This window comes from Dryas octopetala, chromosome 9, assembly GCF_963921425.1.
Source record: "Dryas octopetala chromosome 9, drDryOcto1.1, whole genome shotgun sequence".
NCBI lineage: Eukaryota > Viridiplantae > Streptophyta > Magnoliopsida > Rosales > Rosaceae > Dryas > Dryas octopetala.
Window position 1 is genome coordinate 1,646,089 of NC_141374.1, and position 5,506 is coordinate 1,651,594.

Genomic DNA, 5,506 nt, shown 5'->3' on the forward strand with positions numbered 1-5,506 from the left:
ATTTTTCAAATAACAATTTCTTAAAACAAACGAACTGTAAAACATCGTAACAACAACCTTGATAGAATTTAAAAGAAATCCCTCACTTAAAAACATATTTAATAATTTCTGAAAATAGCTAAATTCATTTTCCACCATGCTATATACCCTGAAAAATCCTGGCCATACACCTGTGCGGAATTCCTGCATCGCACAGGCAGGCAATATCCTGGCCATACACACGCGTGGAGTGAATCCAACACGTGCAGGCAATATCCTGGCCATACACACGCGTGAATAAAATCAACACGTGCAGGCAATATCCTGGCCATACACACGTGTGAATAAAATCAGCACGTGCAGGCAATCCTGGTCATACGTGCACGCAGAGTAGCCCCCAAAGGGCGAAGCATCCCGACACACGGCCCAAAGCCTATATGTGTGCCGTGATGGGTCCCAACGACCTATGTATCTGAAAATCTGGAGGGTACTGCAAAGGGTGGTTTAAAAACCATTTTTCCATAACCCAAATAAATCTTTTTTCCACCAAGAATAGAATAATTGTACTTTTCCAAGAAACTTTAATTTCCATAAAAACTTATTGCATAATTCCAACTCAATTTCAAAATACATAAATCAAATCACTCCTTTCGACCAAAAATTGAAATAATAAAATAAACCATATGTATAGAGTAAGAAGCTGAAGTCCTTTCCAAAAGAAATTTATCAACTCCAATAAAACCATATTTAAAAATTTATATACGAGGGAAAATGAAAGGTCGAAATCCGACATTTATTTATCAAATCTAAAATCAACTCAAGATGCTTAACATAATTAAATAATGAAGTTTCATAAAATTCGTTTGATATGTCAAAAGTTCACTCCCATATACTATTTCTCAATTAAAACTCAAGATAATCAAATAAACAAATTCATAAAGTATAGAAATGCGTTTTAAAAATAAAAGTCCACTCACAGTGAGAATCCTAACTTCAATCCTCCTCCGGGTCGTCTCGAGCCACGATCGTCTCGCCTATAGAATAAAACAATACAACCATAGATTAGCCTCGATTCTACGACATTTAAAGAGTGTGTGTGTGTAGCCTAACTATCCCTCCCGACTCACGTTTTTTCTACTAGTTAGAAATCGTTTTTCTTTAAACTATACCCTCTCACCCTATTCCAAATTCATCCTGACTCCAACTACGACACCCATGTCCTCAAATTTAACCACAAATTCAAGAGAAAACCGGCAAGTGGCCTAACTTTACTTGGGGCCTAACCTTACTTGGGGTCGTCCTAGAGTTAAAGACGATCCCCGTAAAGTGTCCGATCACGAGCCAAATTGAAATTCCGTAGCTCAAGTCGCACCCACCTATTCAAAATCATCAACCAACTCAATTTTAGCACCCCAATTAGTGCTAGATAATTTTCGTGACAGCCAGGCGGTCAGAACCCACGCTGTCGTCGCTCAAAGTGGCGGCACCAAACTATATTGCACAAATTCCTCCAAATTACTCTAGATTTCTGATTCTAAACATTCCTAAGGTCTTATGGGGAAGAATTTCGTCCAAATAAAACCACAAGAACATCCTTCTAAAACTGAAATTCTTATATATCCCGAATGGCTCAAAATCCCCAAACTCAATCTTCAATATAAACTCAAAATTAAACAGCCACAACACAAGGTATTGAAAGCCCATCAAGAGGGAGAGAGAACCCACCTGGTATAGAGGTGGTTGGCGCCGGATTTCACCGAAAATTTGGCGAGACAGAGGGGAGCCAAACCGCTGGGATTTCTGTGCGTGCGGGCTGGGCTGGTTGGAGTGGCCGGCGAGCTAGCAGGCGTCGGGGATGTACGCCGGTGACCTCAGGTGGCTGGAGATGGCTGGGAGAAGAGAGAGACTGCGACTGAGTGATGGACGTTGGCTGATGCGCAGGGGTTGGTTGCGCACAAAGAAAAGAAAGAGAGAGGAAATACGGGGAGAGAGAGAGAGAGAGAGTAGGCTCGGGGGGTGGTGGTCGGCGGCTGAGGGTGTTTGCCGGCGCCAGGGGTCGGCAAGGGTGGGTGGTGGTTGCTGGGTTGTGGGCACAGGGGTGGTTGCGGGGGAGAGAAGACCGAGAGAGAGTGTGCGGGGAGAGAGAGATATAAAGGAGAGAGAGAGTGTTCTAGAGAGAGAGAGAAATTTCTAGAAAATCTGATTTTTAAACCCCAATTTGTCATTTTACGAAATTGCCCCTCGCTTCAAACACCCATATCTTTCAAACTGTAACTCGGATCGAAGCGTGCTACGTGTCTATGAACTCAGGGGATCGAAACCTATCTAACGAACCCAAAGTCAAAGTCGAAAACCCATTTATTTTAAAAGTCAACTTTGGGTCAAGCTTAAATTAAAACAAAAATAAATATTTAAATCAAAACCCTTTTTATTTTCCAAATAAATCTCAAAATCTTTAAAATACAATCCAACATCTTTTTATAAACCTCTTAAAAAAAATCATAATAAAAATTTAAATTTCTAGTGAAAATTTGGGTCGGGTCGTTACATTAACATAATTAAAATAATGGAATTTCATAAAATTCTTTTGAAAGGTCATAGTTCACTCAAATATATTATTTCTCAAACCAAAATTCAAATAACTAATATAAATCACGAATTTCATAAAACATTTAAATTGATAAATTTTATAGGAATGCTCATGAAACAACGTCCACTCACAAACTTTTTTAACTAAAACCATACTCGATTAAATCAAGAAAATAATTAAATTATAAAATGTGCAGAACAATTATGAAAACAAAAGTCCACTCACAGAGTAACTGAGCTATGTCCAATCCTTTCCGGAACACCTTCCCATCTCACGATTTAGCACTCGTTGCCACTGATTGTAGCCAGAAGACGAAGCTCCATCAACCTCCTCTGAGGATTGTTGGAAGCTGGTTACGATTCCGATTTCACATTCAAATTAGGCTTCGATAAGAGAACGGGTTCGAGCGAGCGTTTCCAAGCCCCTAGCAACCTGCCCACAACAACAATAAATCACAAATTATTTCCAGAGTTCTCAACCCACATAAAACGGTAGAAATGGAGCCAGCCATCATGCTTTGTGGCTGTCCGAACCTATTTCAACACCAAACATCATCCAATTTAGATTTCTCATCCATAAACCATCTCACAAGCACCAATTAATCAAATTTAGCTCACCAAAAGCTCCAAACAGTGGCTATCGACTCGTAGAGGGGCCCAAAATTCGACATCATCGCCATAGTAGATGACTGCCAAACTAAAATTCAACCTAAAAGCAAAAATATCAACTTAATTCCAACTTCAATCGGCTCAAAAGACTAAAAAAGAACAGAAAATGATTTAAGGGAGCCCAACCCGGCCACCACACGCGGTAAAGCTCGCGGTGGCCTTGAGTGGCGGAATTGGATTTTTACTTCTGGGCACAAACGGCCCGAATCGATCATACAAACTTGTAGAGGACGGATGAAGGATCGATTTCAATACCTGGGTCGAGGCCAACAGTGGCCAAAGTTGGCCGGAAAACATGAAACCCGCCGGAGGTGCCGCGAACTCCTCCCCTTCAGATCTCCGTGTACGGTGGTCGTCTTGGCAAGGTGGTGATACCTCTGTGCTCAGCTCTTCGAGGGGAAGAGATTTGGGGTGTTCAGGGGTCGCGATGTTACCGAAAAAGCGAGATCGTCGGCGGTAAGTCTCGGCTTTTCTCTCTTCGATATGCCGTCGATAGTGGTTAACTGGTGAGAGGGAGGTGTGGGCTGTGATGACTGGTCGGAGAGGGTCATTTTCCAACCGGTGAGGTGGTCGGTGGTCACCGGATGGTGAGGAATCAAAGAGAGAGGGATCAGTGGGAGAGAGATGAAGAGAGGAGTGGGGGGGGGGGGGGGGCCGGAACCTGCGCGTGAGTGAGAGAGAGAAATATGAGATTTTTTTTAAAAAAATTTGGATCCTTCTAGAATAATCCATAAAATGTAAAAGTCTAAAATGCCCCAAATCTTTGCTCGTCCGTAAAAACGAATCCGTAGTTCCAATTAACAAACCGTCCGTGCCTACGCATTCGTCAGATCGAGGCCTTTCCAACAACACCAAAATCAAAGTCAAAAACCAAATAAATATTTGAGTCAAAATTTGAGTTAAACCTTTTAAAATAACACGTGTATAAAATAAAACAATAATAGGTGAAATTCAAATAAATCCATTTTCGTGAAACAAAATGGGTTACCAAAAAAAAAAATCTAAATTTCTAGCGAAAATTTAGAAGGAAAAATGTTCTCGAGGGCCTGAGATATATAGTTATCTCATTGATTTGCCTACTTTCAAGAGCAACCTTAGATATAACCAACTTTTCCCTGGGATTGAACTAATTGAAATTTGCAGTGCCAAATTAAATACTTTGCTCTGTATATCAGTATATTGGATTAGAGGGTGTCTTAAGTCTAGAGTTGAGAACATATCAGCATACATGTTGGAATTCAAACTGGGAGTCACGCCTTAAGAATACCATGTTCTAATTAAAAAAATAGGGTCGCTGACCAAATAAGCTTAATTACATAAACATTAGAGTTAAAATCATCACATAACGAAAATTGTTATTCTACAATCTATATAAAGTAGTAGAAACCAGATAAGTTCAATTTCTTAAATGTGTTAGAGAAAATCAGTACAAAAAATTCAGAATCATCAATAAGTATGGTCATGTTCTATGGTTTACTAAAAAAAATATGAAAAAAAAAATGTTTAAAAACACAAATTAGAGGAGGGAAGCTAATCAGATTTTGGATTTATTTATGATTGCTTTACTTTTTAAATGGTGTTGTACATTACTTTACGCTTTATACCCGTGGCATAAACCCAAAATATTCAAGGTATTGAAATGGGTATTATTTTCATTCCCACTTGCTTGTAAGACCTTATTATAACTTAATTAAATGGTTAGGAATTAAAGTAATGCAATGTAATTTTAATATAAGAATGAATTAAGCTGAGACTTTTACAACAATGCATAGAAAGATAGTCTGAGAATCTTAGGAAATTGAAATTGGTGAGTGAAATTGTTAAGATGCTGTAAATTGGTAGTAATTTAAGATGTTTAATTAGAAGGAATTCTTTTAAGTAATTGATAGTAGGTTTAATCAAGGTGTTAAATTTCAAAATTTTCAGCGAAATTTCGCCGAAAATTTTGATTTTTAAGGGTATCGAAATTTTAACACCATATTAAACATATTTCGAAAAATTTCGCCGAAATTTCGACGAAATTTTCGGCTTGAACCAGAGGGAGAGATGGGAGGAAAAGGAGAGGCGGCCTCGTCGCCTGTCGTCGTTGGGGAGAAAGAAGAGAGGAGGAAGAGATCGGCGCGCGGAGAGAAGAGATTGGCACTCACGGAGAGAAGAGAGGGAGATCGGGGAGGGAGAGGGAGAGGGAGGAGAGAGGAGATCAGAGAGGGAATGATCGATCTCAAGGAGTGACTGACTGAGGGAAGGTGCTGTTTCACAAGAGTGGCAG

At 39.7% G+C, this 5,506-nt stretch overlaps 1 long non-coding RNA gene across 1 annotated transcript; it reads right to left on the reverse strand.

Moving 5' to 3' along the window:
- Positions 1 to 920: 920 nt before the first annotated feature.
- On the reverse strand, positions 921 to 3,872 carry LOC147273111 (uncharacterized). Its single transcript, XR_015119658.1, has 4 exons — positions 3,493 to 3,872; positions 3,187 to 3,277; positions 2,795 to 3,001; positions 921 to 1,013 (listed from the first exon to the last, which is right to left on the reverse strand). It is a non-coding gene; the product is annotated as an uncharacterized LOC147273111 (long non-coding RNA).
- Between the last annotated feature and the right edge of the window lie 1,634 nt (positions 3,873 to 5,506).